This window comes from Mauremys reevesii, linkage group 1, assembly GCF_016161935.1.
Source record: "Mauremys reevesii isolate NIE-2019 linkage group 1, ASM1616193v1, whole genome shotgun sequence".
In the NCBI taxonomy this organism is placed as follows: domain Eukaryota; kingdom Metazoa; phylum Chordata; order Testudines; family Geoemydidae; genus Mauremys; species Mauremys reevesii.
This window is the reverse complement of record NC_052623.1, coordinates 38,444,338-38,467,193: the sequence shown is the minus strand read 5'-3', so window position 1 is coordinate 38,467,193 and position 22,856 is coordinate 38,444,338. Positions and strand designations below refer to the sequence as shown.

The following is a 22,856-nucleotide window of genomic DNA, read 5'->3' as shown; positions in this document are numbered from 1 at the left end:
TAATTTTGTTAAGAAAGTAAAGGATAGCCCCAAAATCTGCCACTTCTATCTAAAGGGGAAGACTACATTTCCATGTAATAATTATGAGTGAATTTCTCCTAGTGCCACATTGTGGCCTATCCTGTGCATAAGGTGTTATTTAAATATAAACTTATTTTTCTTAAAGTTCGGTAGTTAATGTACATAATAGGTATCTGTGTAATAAGTAGTGAACTTATTCAATATTTTGGATCTTGCCCTAAATTTTGCCTGTACAAAAACAACAGGATTGGACACTACATGTTTTGAATTGCAAGTTGACATTTTCCATCCATGACTAACTTCAAATAACAAAAACAACATACATAGTAAGATCAGGTATTGTGCAATGCTATGAAAAAACAGATCTCAGGCTTGTGCAAATGTTCATTCTGTTTTATTGTCAGTATTAACTTTTGCCCTGGAGGCATAAAATATGATACTAGTAAATATTTTAAAAATAAACATTTCAGCTTATCATCTGGTAAACAAATAGAAAATGGTTTTCTTTGAAATCTTTATTTTGGCTAGTGTTAAGTACTGGACATATAAAACTAACTGTAATGCGTTGGCATGAATGTCTTATTGTATTGCATTTCAGTGTTTATCGTTACTAGAATATGTTATTTATTGTCTTTATAACACAACTGTGGGGAGTGAACCTGGTACCTCTGGATCTTGAGGCATGAACCGCTATTGAATGAGCTAAAAGACTTCCACCTGTTGCCTATAGGAAACACATTCATCAACCCCTATATATCTCAGCTACAACTAGAGGGGAACTGAGTGGGTGTGGTTTACACCTTTAGGATCTGTTATGTTTACAGCTATTCAAGGCAGAAGTTGAAGTAAATAGATCTCAGGTTTTAAATATGTTCATAGGTATCACGGGTTGATATGCAGAGGTAAACAGCTGCTGTGCCACCTCAAAGCTGGCCCTGTTGCATTGATGAAGGGAAAGGATTATTTTGTTGTTTATAATCTCTGAAGTTCTTTTGGGATCTTTTGGAATGAATGATGTTGTGTGTGAGATATTGTTATTATTTCACATCTAGCATTTCATATGAACTTGTTTGCTAATAGGCAGCAAATATTTCCTCAATGAAGTACAAATTCTCCCTCTCGGGTACAAAAATTAAACTTCAAGATAAGCAGCAGGTATTCCCCTGTACACTTTTATTGGCCTAATTATTAGGTGCTGTCTGAGTTTGCTGCCAGAATATGGCTCAGATGTTTTGTTTATTAGGCTTCATCCATCATTTTTGTGACATTACAATACAAGAGGGTGAGCCCTGAGACAGCTAAGATTACAAATGCATTTACTTTTCCACACCTGCTATGAGCCACCGTCTCCTTCACCCACGCATTTTACCTCCTCACTGAATTTAACTGCTTCACATTTCTAACCTGCCGCCTACTCGCTACTAGACCTTCTTTACTCAGGCTTTAGTTGTACAACACAGTAAAACTTTACACTATCATAGTTCTCACCAGTATGGAAAAGTTTTGGGGTTGCTTGGATAAGCATTTAACTTCCTTCTTTTTCCACTCTAATTAATTACAAACCAGGCCCAATGTATGTAACTAAGGAAAATTAGGCCTCAGGAAGCCCCATACTTTTTTCTAAGAAAAACTTCCCTTTTAGTTTTAATGCACTCCTCCAACAGGAATCCCCATTGCAGCATAAATAATTTGCTTAACTCTGGCCAGCCTTACAATTTGTGGCTCCTTCAGCAATAGGAGTTGGGGCAAAGGAAGAAGAGAAATTTCGGGACCAAAGTGTCAAGCCATGAATTGCTTCTCCATGTAGTTACATTGCTGGAAGAATAAATACAGCTGCTTGCCTACCTTCGGTTAAGGCCAGCCATATCCTTAATACGGTTCCAACACAAACTTACTTCTTTTGCTTTACCACACACTGTACTGAAGAGGATTTATGGCCAACCCTTGACTCCTGACAGAAACCTAACAGCAGGAAAGACCTCTCTGCTCTCCATTCAAATTCATTCTGGAGAAAGCCTAGAATGAGAGGAGGCAACTCCCATGGGAGTCTATGGGCCAAATGCAGCAGTGACATAAATGTCAGTGTAAGTTGCATGTAAATTGACCAGAAAATGGATGTAAAGTGGCAAAGTAGCATAACATACAGCAAAACAAGACACGAACATGCTCTTCCCCTTTGACATGTGCAGCCATTAAATTCACCCACATATTGCACACACACTGAATGCCGGATTGATGCAACTGACCAATCTGAGAAAAGGCAACAGACTGATCAAATCAAACCAGTGCCGTATAAATGACACATTCACCATTTGAGACTGAGAGCCAATCTTCAACTGCGCTTCTCCATTGTTCTACCTCTGATTCACTGCTTCATCTGGGACCAACTTGCTGATGGTGCCCAGATCCAAGGACACTGCCTTACTCTGCCCCTGAGAACAAGCTCCTTCCAGTATGAAGGGAAACACGTTTGAAAAAGGCATCTTTGTACATTTTTCAAAATATTGCCCAATTTAGTACTTTTCTCATGTAAAACATGGCTCTTCCCCACTTTTGCCCTGCTTTAGAGAATATTGTTTATAAACACTGTATTAAGTAATGATGCATATATGAGAAGTTTCTTGCCCCCTCCCAAATGTATAGTCTCATCAGAATTCCTGTGTAAGGGCTTGATGCTGCAAAGATTTATACACCTGAGAAATTTAACTCCTGCAAGTAGCCACGTGATTCCAAAAGCTTTGAGAAAAACACTGAACATCACAAGACTTGCTATAAAATCACAAGAGTTGGCAACACTGGTTGGAACAGGACTACCATTGCATAGGTGTGAAATGCGTAGAGGTGTGAGGGGATGCCTGGAGGACATTAGGAGGAATGCCATCCCTTTCCTTAACATGATGAGGAGATGTGGAAGAACATGTTAATCCTTCATAAAAGGGTGAGGAAAACTATGAAGCTATACATGGTGGTTACTGTTCAAGTTTCATAGCTGGTCACTCTTCATCCAGTGCTTCAGCCCAGATTGGAAATTAGGTAACTATTAGATTAGATTGGAAGGACTGGTGACTGTTCTGTTATTTATTTTATTTGCAGAACCCCCACAGCGTGCCAGGTGCCTTACAGACATCTGTGAGACCAAGTCCCTGCCCTGAAGAATCAGAATAGACATAGAATCATAGAATATCAGGGTTGGAAGGGACCTCAGGAAGTCATCTAGTCCAACCCCCATATTACAAACAAAAGAGGGAATGGGTGAGTAATTAACGGCTAGGTGAAGAAATGGAAAAGTTAAGCACACGTGTTGTCAATTCTACAATTTTTCAAATTTTTTAATGTTCTTCTTTTCAATAAGAGCCTGATCTTGTGATTTGCTGAGAATCCCGCCACACCCATTGACCCCTTTCAGAGCAGACAGCGCCCTTGCACCTGGTACTCAGAATCTCAGGGTATTTTCTACGCTGCAATAAAAGTCCAGTGTCATGGAGTGGCTGGCCAAGCTCAGTTGAGTACGGCTCGCTGGGCTAAAAATGGCTGTATAGACATTTGGATGTGGGCTGGAGCCCAGGCTCTGAAGCCTTGTGAAGGGGAGCGTCTCAGAGCCAGGGCTCCAGCGTGAGAACATAAGAACATAAGAACGGCCATACTTGGTCAGACCAAAGGTCCATCTAGCCCAGTACAGAGCTGCCCAGAGGGGGGGCAAGTGGGGCAATTTGCCCCGGGCCCCGCAGGGACCCCCACAAGAGTTTTTCAGGGCCCCTGGAGGGGGTCCTTCATTTGCTCTGGGGGCCCCGGAAAACTCTCGCGGGGCCCGGGGCCCTGGAGCTTCTTCCGCTCCGGGTCTTTGGTGGCAATTTGGCGGCGGGGGTCCTTCTGCTCCGGGACCTGCCGCTGAAGTACCTCAAAGACCTGTAGCGGTGGGTCCTTCTGTCCCGGGACCCACCACTGAAGACCCCAGGCTCCCTGAATCCTCTGGGTGGCCCTGGCCCAGTATCCTGTCTTCAGACAGTGGCCAATGCCAGGTGCCCCAGAGGGAATGAACAGAACAGGTAATCATCAAGTGATCCATCCTCTGTTGCCCATTCCCAGCTTCTGGCAAACAGAGACTCGGGACACTATCCCTGCCCATCCTGGCTAATAGCCATTGATGGACCGATCCTCCATGAATTTATCTAGTTCTTTTTTGAACCCTGTTATAGTCTTGTCCTGAAGCCTGAATGTCTACATTGAAATTTTCAAGCCTGCATCCTGAGCCCCGTGAACCCGAGTCCATGGACCCAGGCTCTGAGACTTGATGCCACAAGTTTTTCATTGCAGTGTAATTGTATTTTAACAGGGTCAGACCCTAATGTAAGGAGGTAGATGTGAGCAGGTTAGGGTTCATGGGCCTCTTTGCTTTCCTAAGGGTAATGGCATGAAACTAAGGTCAATTTAAATTCATACCAGGAACAGTTTCCTTAAGGTGATTCTCTGACTGGAGGAAAATGTCAGAAACCCCACTGACTGAGAGGTGTAAAGCTTGTCAGGGCAAAGTACTTGAAATCAAATTGTGCGGAACAATCCTTCATTAATCGGGCATGTCTGGAGGAGGGTAAATCTCAGGAATTAAGAAAGTTTGACAGTGTGCCCCCAAGGAGAGAGAATCCCCCCCCGCCACACCCACACATCCCTGAGAAGTGCATTGTCTCCAAAGCAAGAATCAGATTCTGAGGGTGGAGGGGGCATGTATGGCAAAGGAGAACGGGAATGCCTTGTATAAAGAATCTAGCTATAGGTGTTTAAAGCCACTTCATTTGTTGTCATAATTCAGGTGCATAACAACGTTGCTGTTTCCAAGATGCTAAGACAATAATGGGCCAGAGTTTAATCAACTTACCCTGGTGTAAATTCAGTGTAGCTCCCCCGACTTCAATGGAGTTGCATTGGAGTGTAAGTGACACAAGAATCAGGCTCAGCAGCTTTGTCACCAGAAACAATGATAAGGATTTTCACAAAATGACATACACAAACATTTTATTTTGTAATTGGAATCCAAATGACACATCAAGCTTTAATGCAAATCCATTTCATTTTCCTTCATGTGGGTGCATGGTTAGTCATTTTTCATTAGGAAGAAATCTTAACTGCTTCTGGCAAGCTATGCCCTCCTCCAAACCCAAATATTTGATGTCCAAAATGTGATGAACTCAGGCCATGTAGGAGTAACCTACTTCACTGTGTGTTACGCATCCTCCACAGTGTCCGTTCCAAAGAAGATATGGATTGTTACAAACATCAGCTATGGGAATTAGACATTTAGCTCAAGCTGTTGCAGCCCATGATTCTAGTTCTGGAAGTCCCATCAGTTCCTGGTGGTGATCAAGATGGTTGTCACTACATTAGAATTTAACTACCTTCTCTACCTATCCCAGCCCCCGCAGTATACAGCAATTCAGATTAACGGCAAGAAGACTCTGTTACACTTTACCACATGTACCCAGTATTCAGAAACTTGAAACATTATAGGTTATGTGGAAATACTGATGTAAGCAAGTCAAATATATTAACTAGAATGTTTCAAATACAGGTGGTTAAATCTACAAAGAACCAGCTGCTATTATTGGAAGAGGTGGCCAGTGCAGTTAGTGACTGGTAAAAGAGAGCTGCAGCACAAAAGTTTATAGCAGTGTAACATATATTAAAAATAGATCATGTGCCTGAAGACTGGGAGATGAGGAAATGCCCTCTATATTTTTCCTAGCAGTGTTTGGCCATATAGTGGCAAATATATATAGGTGTTTAAAAGTATTTAGAATCAAGAATCAAGTCTAAAATGGCTGTCCCCCAATTGCTTTCTTCACTTTCTGCAATGAAGTTTGACCCTTGTTTAACATGAAACCATTTTGCATGCCAACAGTTTGTTTTTGTGCTTTGGGGCTATTATTTATTACTAGCTGTGGAAATAGTGATTCACTGAAAAATACCAGCTTTAAAATGTTTGTGAAAGGTATGCAACACCTTCCTCTCTCTTTTTCCAGAGAACAGGACAAGGAAGTTCCCTGCATCATTTGTCTTCCCATTCTTTAATAAGCCACGATATTGTTTGAGTTTGAGACCACAGCTTGACTCACAGTATTCATATGACTCACAGGGCCTTGTACTGAATCTTATCAGTTCATAAGAGATTAGATTTAGTTCACTTCAGTCATAGTAAGCATAAAATTAATTGATCCTGTACAAATGTGCACATAAGCTGCATGCAACAAAAATGCTTGTTTGGGGTCTCACAGGCAGTTTGTTACTTTTATTGACTTGGTACTGACTTGTAGCTCTGAATCCCCTAATGAAAGAATTAGAGATGGGCTCAGCTGAAACACTAGCTCCAAGTCACTATCAAATGTTCAGCTTCTTACAAGTAGCATTTTGAAGATAGCATCAGATAGTCATTTCTTCACCTGGAACTTTTCTCCTCTTCATATTCCTGTTTCTAAGCATATTGCTCACTACTGTGCATTGCATGTGGTTCAAGAGGAAGGAACCTACACAAATTTTCTTTTCTGTATTGAGTCGCCATCATGGGGACATATGGTTGGAACTATGCAGGTGGCAAGGAGAGATCAGATAGTGATTTGGTGTGGAAGACCAGTGCTAGTAGACATAACTTTGTTAGACCTGTTGGCTGGAGGATTGGACTGCAAAGGACATTTTGCCCTAATTTGTTTTAGAAATGTTACAAATAGGCTTGGAAGGATTAGATTTTTATCAGTAAACGTCAATAAATGTCAATTTCACCACACACAAACTGATGAAAAAATATTTCAATTGATAATAACTGAAAATTACAAATAGACAAAGTAAGAAAAAAATGCTTCTTGAGAATGTCTTACAGTTTTATTTAAGGATATTTACCTTGTATATTTTGACCTGTGATGTCGACAGTTTGTGTTTTAATGGTTATAAAGCTTTAACTTACTGAATCTGAACATCTACTGTCATTAAATAATTGTTTGCCCATGCATAATTTTCCACAATGGTAAAAATTTAAATCAATAAAAACATAATTTTGATATTGTCTATCAAAATCATAAAACAATAAAAATTCTGCCAAACCTAGTTATAAACAGGGAAGACAATTTCCAGCTGCTTGGGATTGCAAGCTTCCCACCATATTCATTGAACCAGTTCTTGTCACTGAGCTTTCAGCTAACTTTCTCTGAGGCCTTGATCAAGTCATTTAGGCTCATGTTTTCAAAAGTGCTCTGTGATTTTGGGTGGCTCAGTTTTGAGGCCTGATTTCAGACCACAGTTTTAAAGATATTTATGATGCTTAAAGATGCAAATAGGTTCCTAGTGATATTTACAAAAGCATCAGCACCTAAACCATGCAATGACTTCAAATGGAGTTGGGGGTTGTTAGCTTCTCTGAGAATCAGACCCTACGTGTAAAGCTGGACAGCCATAAATTAATGCACCCAAAATAAAGGACACTTTTGAAATTTTGGGCCTTAATCTCACAACCTCAGGTTTCCAAATTTTACATTTTTCTCTATAATAATAATCACTTAATTAGCTGACTGGGCTGTCTGAAGATTATTTAATGCTTGTACAGCCCTTTGAAGCTTTAAGACCCTCTATAAGTGCTAAGTACTAGTATTTTTTTCACTGTTTTATTACTAACAACATTTCTAAGAAAGAAACAAACACTTGCATGTTGCTTAACTGGTGGCCACTGAACCATATATCCTATAAATTGAGTCATTGACAGTTTACTTTGTCACATGTGGTTTTTTTGGAGTCTCAGCTTTGAGCATGAAATTTATCGTTTCTTCCTGTTTATTCTTTTCCTGCCAGAGATAATGATGACACTGTAGTTAGAATTGCCTAACAAGGTAAAACAATCCTTGTGTTTGGAAACTACATGGAGAAAGCTGCATTCTTGGTGTTCCATTCTTCCTTTTCTGCTCAGGTTATTATGTATAACAATTTGAATAGAAATCTGTTTGTTTTTTTAAATTGGTGCTCTCTCTGTTAGATATCTAGTCTTCTAAGGCAATTTTTTCAAGTGTGTCTAAGTGACAAAGGAACATAAGTACCATTTTAAAAAGCGACTTAGGGCCAGAGTTTTAAAGGTATTTATAGTGCCTAAAGATGCAGATAGGCTCCTAATGGTATTTACAAAAGCATCGGAACAAGTTATGTGACTAAATCTCATAGATTTCAATGTGAGTTATGCGCCTAACCTGCTGGGTGCCAGTCTGGATCTGTAGGCACCTAAACACATTTGAAAATCTGCCCCCAGGCACTTAGGCACCTACGTGTCATTGAAAGTCAATGAGACTTTGGCTCCTAAAATGAGACTTACATGCTTTTGAAATCTTTATCCCTAAAATTATGAATTTTCTACCATTTGGACAAGCGACTGGCCCACACCAAACCCCACTGACCTTGAAAACCTTCAAATATTGGGGGTGGGTGGGAGGGATAGCATCTGAATTTACATCTAGCTCTTAATTTCATGGCTGACTTCTATGTCTATAATGATCTCAATCGCAGATCCCCAGAAACTCTGGAGATTTGAAACTAGGATACAGATCCAAATGTTGCAGTTTGGTTTCATCTCTATTACATAGACTAGATCTGGTCAAACTATTTATTACAAATACCATTCTTTACAAATTCAGCCCCTTTTTTGGAGAGTGATGCTACAAACTACATCAAACTACTAAAGAAAGCAAACTCTCACTGAACTATGGATATAACTCTGTTCAACACTCCCCTTTGCATCTGAGTCAAAAAAGATGTGAAGCAAGGAGACACAGCTTCACCAAAACTCTTCACAGCCTGCCTCAAAATGGTAATGAGGCAGATGAACTGGAAGGGTGGAATCAGCATCAATGGAGAGCAGTTAAACCACCTCAGATTCACAGACAATATCGTGTTGATCGCTGAAAAAACTACCAAATTACAGAAAATGCTGCAAGAACTTGACCCAAAAATCAGCCAAGTCAGATTGAAAATGAACTGCTCTAAAACAAAATTTATGTGGTCTGATGCCTTGCCAAAAGTGCAAATAATAGTCAAGGGAGAACAAATAGAGGAAGTTGAGCAGTATGTCTATTCGGGCCAAGAAATTAACATGCGCCACGATCAGGAAGGTGAACTCTTGCAAAGAAAGAAAGCAGGTTGGTGTGCATTCAATTCTATCAAGGATGTCCTCCAAGGAAAAATCAACAAGGCAACATGTGCCAACCTCTTCAACTCAACAGTACTGCTGGCAATGTTGTATGGCAGCTAAACCTGGGCGCTGATGAAGATAGAGGAGCAAAACCTGTTTGTCATAGAGAGTGCGATGGAAAGAAGAGTTCTGGGGATTTCTATCCATGACCGAGTTCCCAAGGAAGTGATCAAACTACAGAGTGTAATGCAGGAGGTCATTGTTGAAAGCAGTTACAATAAAATGTGATGGATTGGGCACATAGCTAGGCACACTGACAGTCGATGGACTGCAGCTGTTACCGAGTGGTACTCACGGGAACTGAAATGACCACTCGGCTGACCTCCAAAGAGATGGGAAGATTTTATCATGAAAAGGCCTGGCCACACATGGAGAAGGAAAGCCAAGATAAGAGAAGAATGGAAGATATGTTGTAACTGACACAATCTAAATGAGGGCTGAAGGATTGATGGATCAAGGTGATCAAGCTGAATCATTTGCAAACCATGCTAGATATTCTTAAAAATGTTTCAGTGTGTCACAAAATAGTTCGAAGGAATAATTTTCAAACTAAGATCCACTGTTTCCAGTAGAATTACTCATTGTGCATACGTTTAAGCACATGCCTAAGTCTTTCCTGTACTGAGGCCTATGTATTTTTCAGAAGCTGTTTATTGCAGTGTTTTACTGTTTGCAGTATAGGGCTGATCACTTCAATCATATGGTTTTGTTTCTCACCCCTTATTGGATGACTGGCATATTATAAATGGGGGAATAAAAAGTAGTGAACAATGGCTGACAAATAATGCACTTCCATTATGGATAATCATTTGTGCCAGAAGTCATGGAACTCTGGGAGTTCGTGAGCATTTTGGTGGATCCTGGGAAGTAACAAACAACCTGATTCCAATTAATGATAGCAAACGGAACTAGATGCCTTTATTTACAAAAGAATGATCAAGTCCAGCTTTTTAAAGCTCTAATTATTTAATCTGCACTGCCTGCCTTTTCTCCTGTACAGATCCCTGCACCCACAAAAAATCCTTTGTGGATTCTGGGCAGGGTGTGTCATTAAAATTAACAATCGGTGTCAGAGATGTTCAGCGGTCGTGTGTGAAATTAGTGGGTGGTGTCAGTCCTCATCTAAATACACACCGCAATGTAACTCTAAACAGCTTCCTGGGTCAGTCAGCAGAGAGACCAAAGAAGAACTGGGACTTTAATATCTTTTTACCGTAGAGGTGGTCTCTCCAGTTTAGAATGAGGTACGTTGTGTGTGCTTACTATTGTCACTCGCTGCTTGTGTTACGCCAGTTCTGTAGAAAAAAAGTTGCCTTCTAAGAGACAAGCCCTGAAGGAAAAAGAGAGATTTCACTATTTTTTACCTTTAAACCACAGGCTTTGACTTTTTGTAAAAGAATGTGATAGAGAACATTTGTGTCCTTGAATTAGAGGGAGGATGTACCAGTATCATGTGGATAGGAGATGAGTCAAATGCTCAATATTTTTCATTATAAAAGGCAATTTCCCTATAAAAGGGTGCTCAGCACTATTCAGTAATCATACATGATAAAGATGAAGATGTCTGTTTCCGTTGCCCTCCTACTCTGTTGTCTGGCACATTGTTTGCCATTGCCAATTCCTAGAATGGCAGCATTAGAAACTGATGCCACCACGGATAGTGACCTAGACTTTGCAGAAGTATCTAGCTCATCTAACCCACATTCTTCTTCATTAATCTTATTTTTGTTTCACAAAGTGCCGTGTTTCTCATATCCTTTCAGAGTTATCTGAATGCCTTCTCCAAAGCTCCCTTTAATCCAGACATTGTACAGAAAAGAAGCTTAGACTCCCTGGAATGTCGACCCCAGCATATGCAGTTATTCTTTGGCCAGGAGATAAATGGTTGGCTGGATTCAGAAACTTTAGATCTCATGAAACAACCAAGATGTGGTGTCCCTGATGTGGCAGAGTACAACTTTTTTCCCCAGGAAAATCAAATGGCCATTTTATAACTTGACATACAGGTAAAAGAAGTCTGATATATTTTGCATTCCCCCCGCCCCTTTTTAGTTCTCTGTTTTTGTTGGGCAATACTTTCCATTGATTTCTATAGCTCTACAAGAAAAAAGGGTCTCTTGCTTCTCTGCTGCTGATGCTATTGCTAAAAATCAACGCTATATAATTTGTGTGCATATATTTACAATATACCTATAATAATCCAAAAATATTTAAAGGTTTTTGTGGATAATGACCTGAGCATGAAGTCTCAGTGCAATGCTGTGGCAAAAAGGGCTAATGTCAATCCTTGGATATATGAAAAGGGGAATATCAAGTAGAAGTAGGGAAGTGATCGTGCCTCTGTATACTACATTGGTAAGACCACCATTAGAATACTATGCCCAGATCTCCACACTTCAAGAAGGATGTGGAACTACTGGAGAGAGTTCAAAGGAGGGCCACAAAAATGATCCGGGGACTGGAAAACAAGCCACACAATGTGAGGCTTAAGGAGCTCAATCTATCCAGCTTATTGAAGAGAAGTCTGAGAAATGACTTAGTCGCTGTTTATAGCAGAGGGGGGCAAACTATGGCCCGTGGGCCACATCCAGCCTGCAGGACCCTTCCCTCTGACCCCCGAGCTTTTGCCAGGGAGTGGGGTCAGGACAGGCTTGCGGAGGAGCCAGCCCAACTCCCCGGCAGCGTGGTGGAGCAGGGTGGAGGCTAGCCCCTGGCTCATCCCCTTCTGCCCCGCTCCACGCCCAGCATGCTTGTCCCCAGTCCCCAGCAGCCAAGCCCAGACAGGGAGCGAGCACTGCCTGACTGCCAGGGAGAGCAGCCAAACGAACAGGGGAAAGGACTGAGCCCCCCTTCCTCCCACCCCACAGGTAATGTGGGGTGTGGAGAGCAGGGAGGGTTGGATAGGGAGCAGGGGAGCCCCGTGGGGACAGTCGGGGGTAGGGAGCAGGGGAGATTGTATAGGGGTGGGGGTCCCGGAGGTGGTCAGGGGGTGGGGAGCAGGAGGGATTGGATAGGGGCAGAGGTCCTGGCAGTGGTCAGGAGCTGGGGAGCAGGAGGGATTGGGTAGGGGACAGGCGTCCTGGTGGGATGGTCAGGGAGCAGAGAGCAGGGGTGTTTGGGAGTCCCAGGGGGCAGTCAGGGGTGGGGAGCAGGTGGGGTTGGATGGGGGTGAGAGTTCCGGGGGGCTGGATAGAGGCCATGCCTCGTTGTTTGGGGATACATAGCCTCCCCCAGCCTTCTCTACCTGGTCCTCCATACAATTTCTGTACCCGATGTGGCCCTAGAGCCAAAAGGTTTGCCCATCCCTGGTATATAAGTACATAATACATGGAAAAGATATCTGAAGGTGGGAGGCTTTTCAGCCTTACAGAACAAGGCATAAGTGGGTAGAAATTGAAGTTGGATAAATTCAAAACTAGTTCCAATGGTCCTTTCTGGCATTACAGACCATGACATCTATATACACATGTGCTTAAAATCTCTCAGGTTATCATCTTCTTGTGCCTAGATCTTTCGTCTCTCTTTTTTCATAGTCATTCAGAATGTCTAATTCTGCAAAATTAGGTTCAAAAAGGTTTTTACTTATCTGCAATGGAAACTCATTCCTGTTTGTTCACTACATGCAAGAGTCCCTTTGAAGACCACTGATCTCAGTTTATATTATGCATTAGTATTATTTGTATTATGGGAGCGCCAAAAGGTGAGTTCAGGGCCCCATTGTGCTAGGTGCCGTACATACATATATTAAAATGATTGACAAAGTCCAAGCACAAAAATGCGTAATAGGTTTTGGTTAAGGTGATGAAGTTGGGCAAATTTTAGAGATGGGGGATTAATTTTTAGATGGTAAATGTTGCCAGATTAATTCAGTTTGGGCTTCTTTGGGTTGAAAATGTCAAAGTTGACTTTGTGGTATTCGGATTGCTAACATGTCTTTGATACATAGGTATTGTATTTACTGAGCAGAACTGACTTTAATTTTAAAAAAGTGGGGGGAGCTGAAAGACCACCCCATTGATTGTCAAATAATTATATGTGATGTACATTATTTGGCCTAAGGTTCTACTTACTTTGAGCAAGGAGAGCAGAATTGGGTCTTCTGTCACTGGAAAGCAGCGTGGACTAACTTATTGCATAGACACAACACTTTTTCCTCCAGGACAGGAGGAGAGGGAAATAGATGTATGTTATGGTGTCTACCTGGAACTGTTCAACACGTTTCATTCAGAAATTTTTAATTTATAGCTATTTTGGAGCAACAAAATTTTCACAGAAACTCTCCATTTTTTCCTTAATTTTTTTTTTTTGTTAAAAATCTTTAACAAAACTAAAAGATTTTGGTTTTCATCAGGGGTGAAAGTAACTTAAAGGACTTACCAGTACTCTGGAGTGCTAAGCGGGGCGTGGCCTCAACCGGAAGAGGTGGGGCCTTTCAAGATTTAAAGGCCTTGGGGCTCCGGCTGTGGCTGGGAGCCCCAGGGCCTTTAAATCACCCTGGAGCTACCAGCTGCAGAGGCGGCTCGGAGCCCCGGGGTGAATTAAAGGGCCCGGGGCTCTGGCCACTGCTACCCTGGGGCGGCAGGGCTTGGACAGGGATTTAAAGGGCCTGGTGCTCCTGCCACTGTGGGGAGCATTGGGCCCTTTAAGTCTCCGCCCGATCCCGGCTGCAGGAGCCAGAGGGATCCGGCAGCGATTTAAAGGGCCAGAGGCTCTAGCTGCTGCGGGGAGCCCTGGGCCCTTTAAAGTGCTGCTGGAACTCCAGCAGTGGGGCTCAGGTGGTGCTTTAAAGGGCCCGGGGCTCCCTGCAGGGGATGGAGCTCCGGGCCCTTTACATTTTCGCCCAAGCCCAGCTGCTGGAGCTCCAGCGGTGATTTAAAGGGCCCAGGGCTCCCCACAGTGGCTGGAGCCCTGGGCCCTTTAAATCGCCCCCAGAGAAGCCGGGTCAGTCCAGCACGGCGAACCGGCTCTTCCTGGTACACCATACTGAACCAGACTGGCTTACTTTCACCTCTGGTTTACATCTTTTATTTATTTATTTATTTATTTTAGCAAATCTTCCCTCTCCCTACTCCCTCAATGTTTTTTCTACAAGAAGTTCTATTTCTAACATTTATCTATGTCTGGAATTTGAATAGTCTTGTTGTTAAATGATATCACAGCTGTTTTTAATAGTCAGTACTTTCTTCATCAGCCTTAAATACGTTTAATAAATAATTTTGCTATGAAGCAAAACAAAGAGACAGCAAAGGTTTTATTATACTTGTAAACATTCCTTGCAGTGTGACCTTTATTCAGGACATATTTACACTTTAGGACAAGCATCAGAAAAAATGTGAGGCCATGCATCTCACTCATTTCAAATATTCTGCCATGAGTAGACAGAAAGGTTTTCTAACCCATGCATGTGCTAATGAACAGAATTGTGAATTACACTCCTGATCTGACCCAGGAAGAGGTGGACCAAGCAATCCAGGAGGCATTCAAAATCTGGACTGATGTGACTCCTCTTAACTTCTTCAGACTCTCCTTTGGCACTGCTGACATCATGATCTCTTTTGAAACAAAAGGTGACTGTGGGAAGTTGCTATTAGTGTTTTAAAATTCTATGGGCTACAATCTGCTTTGATTTAGACCCTGCAGCACTCAGGAGTGGTTTGACCTGGTTACATGTCATGTTAGAACTTGGCCTATTGCATTAATCTCATCAGCTGTTTTTAGGTCCATCAATGACAATTAGCCAGGATGAGTAGGGATGGTGTCCCTAGCCTCTGTTTGCCAGATGCTGGGAATGAGCAACAGGGTATGGATCACTTGATGATTCCTGTTCTGTTCATTCCCTCTGAGGCACCTGGCTTTAGTTACTGTTGGAAGACAGGCTACTGGGCTAGATGGAACTTTGATCTGACCCAGTATGGCTGTTCTTATGTTCTGTTGGGTCTGTTAATTCAATGTTCTGATGTGCACTGCACTGGTGCTGCCTGGTCTCCTGGAGAAACAGCATAAGAAAGAAAAAAAAGAGCAGCATAAATATCCCAATAAGGAGAAAGTGAGGAAGGTGTCAGGACCCTCTTTCAGGGAATCTTGGAGAGAGCCCATCTAGGAGCACCGAGGAGTGTGGAAGTCATTTATGTGCCAATTAAAGGGAGAGTTTTTGTTCATGGGTCCATTATGAAAGAGGGAGTGTTTCAGCATGGGTGTATGTGTGCTTTGATGGGAGGGTCTGGGACACACATCTAATTCAGTGAAAGCCAGTGACACTCCCAGCCACTTTTGTAGTATAGACTGTAAACTGAATTGCTTTGGCTAATTCTGATTTGGCTTTGTTGTTTTGCAGCCTTTAATCTGTTTACAGTTGCTGCTCATGAGATTGGCCATGCTTTGGGACTAGACCACTCCAGCAATCGCGAAGCTCTAATGTACCCTCTTTACACCTACACTGGAACTAGGGACTTTGTTCTTCCTGAAGACGATGTGGAAGGCATCCAAGCTCTTTATGGTATTGTGTGAAAGTTAACTAGCATTTCTGAGGAAGCTCATGTTGTTTTTCCAGTTTCTGTCATGTCTGCCTACCAACATCATTCCAAACTATTTCTCTGTGGCACGTTAACCTCCCCAACTAATCCTGTTTACCAGCAGATGGTCTTGATCACAGAAATGAAACAGAAGCACTGTGTCTGCTGGGCCAGAGGTAACGGCTGAGTGAACAACGTCACATCTCAATATTTGCAAGTCCAGAAGAAAGAACTGTGAATGCCAAAGCCCCAGAGAGATGTGATCCGAACTTCTCAGCAGATGCCATTACAGAGATACATGGGGGAAAAGGTTTCAGAGTGGTAGCCGTGTTAGTCTGGATCAGCAAAAAGAATGAGGAGTACTTGTGGCACCTTAGAGACTAACAAATTTATTTGAGCATAAGGTTTCATGGGCTAAAACCCACTTCATTGGATGCATGCAGTAGAAAACACAGTAGGAAGATATATATATACACAGAGAACATGAAAAAATGGGTGTTGCCATACTAACTATAACGTGTGTAATCAATTAAGGACATGTAAATAATGCCAATGAAATTCACCCCTACCATTTGAATTTCATTCCACAGCTATCCGCTTAGTTACTTTTAAGGCCACAAAACAGGAGATGGTGAGCGCATCCTACTGAGGAACCATGCAGGGAACAAAGCCTTCCAAACTTTATCCTCAAAGTACTGCCATTTATTATTGCACCTCTGCACCTATTTTTGTGTTGAGTGTAAAAGAAGAGAGGGAAGGAAGAATGAAGGAAATGTACCTTTCTATAACTTTTATTTACATATTGCAGAATCCATTAACTGCACTAGCATTATCCTGTCGGTGTGCATGGTACTTTATAGCATTAAAGTGGACCTGTGCAAAATGCTTGAATCATTATTTTGTTATTTTTTTGTACAATGGACCTAGCGGCCTTAATCAGACTGACCTATTCAGCATTAACATTAGTTGAAATTTGACCTGCATTTGTAAATCAGAACGTTTTACTTTTCATGAGTTGTTCACCAAAAACTAGGTGCCAAATTTGGCCCCAACTGGAGAGCTACTGATACACTTGGGCTGTTGTTCATCAATGAATTTTGAGTTTGAGCTTTGTTTACTAAGAGAAGTCACATGAGGAAGGTCACATGACATTCTCTCAGTGTGGTCACCATTCCTGCTTCTGGTTCTGGATGAACCAGCAAAACCAGTGTGAACATGCAAGAACCCATTGAACCTTGGCTCGCAATGACATTCAAGCCTGGGAAAACTGGGTTCATTCATACCCAAACTTTATAAGCTTCAGAGCCAACAAACACATTCAGACTAGTTCATGAATGGTCACAAAATAGTCACAAACCCCTCATGAAGAGAACTTGGAAATGTTCTCACAGTGCTAGTTATTGTCATTCCACAGGACATTCCTTACTCTTAACCTATCCCTGGCATCATGTTAGTAATTCCTAGTATCAAGCTCCTTTGCATTCTCTGCATACATCTTCCACTATCTTTTCCCTCTTTAATCTGAAGATCATTTACATAAATAAATGAATATCAATATATGTATATATTTTTGCTTTTTAAATTAGATTTTTCTCTCATCAAACCTCTCAGCTGACAGGAGAAAATGCACCTGTTATTAATTCAGTTTGGCCTGATCTTCCAAACCAGATTGATGCAGCTTACGAACGACCGGGCAAGATCTTGTGTTGATGTTTAGAGGTAAGTAACTTTCCTCTTGTTGCCTTCAGACTAGAATTCCATTTTATTTTACGTATATTGCATTCATGTAACCATCCAAAGTGTAAATGTGGCCATTCAGAGCAGGGACTGTCTCTTTGTTAAATATTTGTACAGTTCCTAGCACAGTGGTCCATGACTGAAGGTTAGGTGCTACATAAAAAACAACAAATAATAATCATATGAATGATTTTCCCAATGCTTGGGTCTCTGCTTAGATGTGTATAGTCCTTCTTGACTTGGAAAATTAGCTATGTAGTTTGTATACAAATGATCAATAACTTATTTTCAAGATGTGAAGGACTGAACTTTTGAAAAAGTAAATAAACATTCAACACAATTCCTCACTGTGATAGAGAAATATCAGATACTTATTTGTATGCCACCTGTGATAAAGATCATCTCTGCAGGCTGAAAACATTCACTCTACAGGCAGCAATAGGAGTTTTCTTAAATCCTCATTTGGGCAATAATTTACCAGTAATTGAAATCCTAAATGGTAAGTTTCCTACTTGCTTGTAGTTTTTCCATTGAAAACTTAATGCACCAGCTGTTCTGTGAGAATTTCTATTTCTTTCTTCCTAAAATGTTTTTCTGAAGAGATTTTACAATGGAGTTGAAAGTTTCTTTTCAAAATAGCAGCTGAACATACAAAATAACTGTGGCTGGCAAACAAAAACCAGGGCTTGAATGATTCTTTTTCCTTTACTTAAATGCTTTAACAAAATATTGTCCTTGTTTCTCAAAATTCCCCAAAACAAACATTCACAGTAGCCCTCATTTCAACAGCTACTTTTTTCCAGCTTTGTTTTTTTTTTAAGGACAGCCTGTTGTCTTCAGTCTGCACTGATGATAGCATTAATTTTCAGTGTTAGTGTGATTCAGTAGAATCTTTTGACATTATCCTGAATTACTTGTGCACCTCACAACTCCCACTGAAGTCAATGGCAGGTTTTGGCTCTGCAAGGAATGAAGGACAAGACACCAGGAATGTGGTTTAATTAGGCCACAACTTTATTATGTTACACACCTGGGAACTACCCAGCAATACCTCATCCAGTGCAGGTTATCCTTCCTTCTGTCATCTATATCACTGTGGGGAGGGCTGTCATCAGCTTTCTCCCCCTCCACACAGTTAATGTGGTCCCACAACACCGCTGGCACCCCAACACCCTCATACAAAGGGAGTGGGGATGGAGGGGGTTTGTCTTCTTGCTGTATTTGACATTACGAGGCTCAACCCCATACCCCACCTTCTTTAGGAAATGCCTTTTCCCAATCCACTTCCAATTCTGGTTATTCAGGGAATCAGGCTTACTATCGAACAAGCACCTGTATTGAGCACCTGCTAACTTGCAACAAATGAATTTTACAACATTACCCTACCCACTATGTTTGTTCCTGTGCTGCTGAGAGGAAGATGAGAAAACCTACATTGCCTAGGCCAATCTGAAAATGTGGGAAAAATTCCTTCCCAGCCCAGAAAAGCTGACGAGTAGAATATCCATAGCAAAGCCCAAAGCTCTAATCCTAAGGGACATGAGGGGGACAGGAGCATTTCTTCCCAGCACAGAATGGCACCCTGAGGCAGTGAGAAGGGCTTATAAACCCTCCTCTTGCGGGTGTGGGAGCCAATAGGATTTCTGTGCACCCTTCTGTCCAACCAATCAGACACAGAGCCTCCTTACTCCACCCCTCAAACCCACAAGTAGTGCTGAGTGCCCACAAAGAGAGGAGGAAAAAAGGAGGGTGCAATCCTTAAAAGGGTCAAGGGTTTTCTTTCTCCTGCTGGTCCAGACAAAGCCTTCCCACCTCTGAGACTACAGGAGCAGAGGGTAGAGGTAGAGGAATTCTATTACCCTGAATAAACCACTGTCCTAATTAAGTATCAGAGGGGTAGCCGTGTTAGTCTGGTTCTGTAGAAGCAGCAAAGAATCCTGTGGCACCTTATAGACTAACAGATGTTTTGCAGCATGAGCTTTCGTGGGTGAATACCCACTTCTTCGGATGCAAGCAGTCACTGCTTGCATCCGAAGAAGTGGGTATTCACCCACGAAAGCTCATGCTGCAAAACATCTGTTAGTCTATAAGGTGCCACAGGATTCTTTGCTGTCCTAATTAAGGCCACAATCCTGCAAACACTTATGCATGTACGTAATGCCAGTGGCACTAGTCACTGGCTTAAATTTAGACAAGTGCAAGCTCATCTCTTTTAATACAAAGAAGTTGCCAAAAGTAGACTAAGGACAAGATCCCACAGGATTGTGTCCTTAATCTATTTTTGGCAATTTCTTCATATTAAAATAGGTGAGTTTATATTTTTATCCTTGGTACCATCTGAATGCATCCCATCAAGAGGAGTTCATGGCCATAGTGCCTGAGGTTGGTTGGAGAAAGGACAGAATCATGTGCCACCCTGGCAGGCTTCTCTCAGTTGCTCAGATTCTGCAATAATATGTGAGATACAAAAACTTAGATGGAATAGAAAAGTGTAGGGGTTGCTCTTGATGCTCACCTCTTTTTTTTTTTTTTTTTGAAAATTCTCCTATTGATTTTGTATCACTAAATTTATAAAGTGTTTTTCCTTTCTTCAATACTTCATGCAGGAAAGAAATTTTGGGCTCTAAAAGGACATGTCATACTTGAAGGCTACCCCAAGAAACTTTATGAACTTGCAGCAAAGAGTCCTGTGGCACCTTATAGACTAACAGACGTATTGGAGCATGCGCTTTCGTGGGTGAATACTCACTTCATCGGATGCATGGGTATTCACCCATGAAAGCTCATGCTCCAATACGTCTGTTAGTCTATAAGGTGCCACAGAACTCTTTGCTGCTTTTACAGATCCAGACTAACACGGCTACCCCTCTGATTTATGAACTTGGATTTCCAAGAGCCCTCCAGAAGGTAGATGCTGCATTTCATGATACAAAGACTAGAAAGACCAAGTTTTTTGTAGGAGACAAGTACTGGAGGTATAGTATTGGTGGGAGATAAAGAAGTTGGGTGACCTGCTTGTGTTGTCAATTCAATCCAAATATCTGGGTTCAGCAAGGTTAGTGCTGGCTCTATATTTAATATCTCTATTTTAGAGTTTGTGGAAGGTGTAGAATCCATAGACTTGGAGATCAAAGTCCTCAGTTTATCCACAGAACAGATACAGCACAGGCATTAGATGTGCAAGGTTTTCCCTTCCTTCCCACTATATGTCTCCACCCTGAGCTGTTCAGCTTAAAAGAACTTTTGAATCACCATCAATTAGATAATCTGTTTCAATTTGTTTTTTCCTGTTCATTTTAATTACAGCTATGATGAACGTCATTCTGTGGAAAATGGTTATCCAAAACTAATAGAGAAAGATTTCTCAGGAATTGAAAATAAAATTGATGCAGCATACCAAGAAAATGGTAAATTTTCATGCTAGTAAAAATGCTTTGCCATAATGGTTGGATGTGCCCATAGACTGACATACAGAAATTAGTGCATTAAAACATAACAAGCTCTAATTATGTAAAAGAGGCCTAGTGCTACCAACATAGTGTTGAAATAGATTTTTGTATTAATGTTAATATTAGAATTCTTTAAAATAGAAATGTAATGTGTTAGAAGTCTCAAAAACAATACAGAAAATTAAGTTTTGCACTATTACTGTATCCTCTGGCTTTTCGTTTTCCTTTTTTTTAAAAGAATACTATAAACCAAACCAATTCCTTCCCATTTCGAAGAAGGGTGAGCTGAGGTTGGCTGGCCTACAGAATGGTTGTTTTCCAATATTGTGACAGCCAGAGAGATCATTGGATAATTTGTAGCTACATTGTTCAAACTAGTAAAGTGTAAAACCTACTGGAATGAAAGAAAGCAATAGTTCTACCTTCTTAAAGAATAAGTAACATGATGGCTGCGATGATTCTTAAACTGATTTTCTTTTCTTGTAGGTTCCTTCCATCTATTTCTTCCATGGATCAAAGCAATCTGCCATAAGTGTGTTCTTCACATTTTGAGTGCAAACTGCATATTGTGCTGTTAACCCACTTCTCAGTCAGTAAGCATGACAAGTGAGTCAGTTGAACATGTCAAACTAGTAGTCCTATGGGTTCTAGTTCTTAATGACAAAGTCTACATGTATGTACTGTGATTGCCATTAAAAAGTCAACAATTGCCAAGAGATACCACATAGCTAGCACAATACATTCACTGCTGAAGCAAAATAAAAACTATAGTAGCTCAGATACTAGAATGGGACAGGAATGTTCTGAGGAACCGTTTTCCTCTTTTGTTTTGTTTTAAAGTCAAATTGTCAAAACTAAAACTGTTTATGGGAAAAAGTCAGTTTTGATGAATTTCTCAACTAAAATTTTTTTTAAAAAAAGTTTCAAAATTGTTGAATCAGCCTGTTTTGACATTTTCAGAATGAAAAATTCTGGTGTCCCAGCTCAAAACAACTTCTTGTGTTGAACTGTGAATTAATTATAGTAAAAAAATAAAAACTTGTATAAAATAAAAAATGGCCAAAATAAAAATGAAACATTTTGAAATGATCAAAACAAAGCATTTTGATTGATTCAAACTGAAATGTTTATGGTTTGTCAACGTGCCAACATTGTGGAGATTGAATTTTTGTCCTGATTCGTGATGGGAACATTTTTTGAAATCTCAAATGTTTTCCAGGGACAGGAAAACTGTTTCCTAACCAGCTCTATTAGATAGCCCTGGCAACCATCTGCAAGTGAAATGAGGATGCCGTGGTTAGACCAGGACACTAGAACCCAAGAGTCCTTGGTTCTATTCCCAACTTTCCTTGGCCCTGGTGCTGCAAGTGGATTCCCAGAAGTGGGTGGAGCCCCACTGAAATGACACAGATGCAGCTATCTGCCTGTATAGTTGCAGGAGCACAGCCCTTATGTGTGACCTGGGCAGGCTATTTAACTGCTCCAGTACTTACTTTACTCAGCTGTAAAATAGGCCTTTTAATACTTTCCTATCACACAGGGATGTTAGGAAGCAAAGTGTTACTCAATATAGTGAGCTAGCCCCAAGTATTAGAGATGTTTCTATTCTAAAGTTAACTTGCTATAGCAGAGGTTGACAAAGTGTCCTATTCACTTCTGTTTGTTTGTCTAAAGTTCACTGGTTGCCAGCTTAGGGTCACAGAAAAAAAAAGCCTTCTAATGCTATTTTGGACACTGAAGGTTTGGAATAAATCAAAATATGACACAGCTTCAATTATTTTCATTTGTTTAACTTGTTTTGAAACCATTTTCTTGGCACGGTCTTTGTTTTTGAATGATTAGCACTTCAGTGCTTGTTTGGGGTTAATCAATCCCACCGCCTCTCTTCCTCTCTGTCTGTCTTTTTCTGGGGGGGGGGGGAAAGAT

General features: G+C 41.2%; 1 pseudogene; it reads left to right on the top strand.

The window, feature by feature from the left end:
• Positions 1-14,630: 14,630 nt before the first annotated feature.
• Positions 14,631-20,905, top strand: LOC120403304 (annotated as a pseudogene).
• The last annotated feature ends 1,951 nt before the right edge of the window (positions 20,906-22,856 follow it).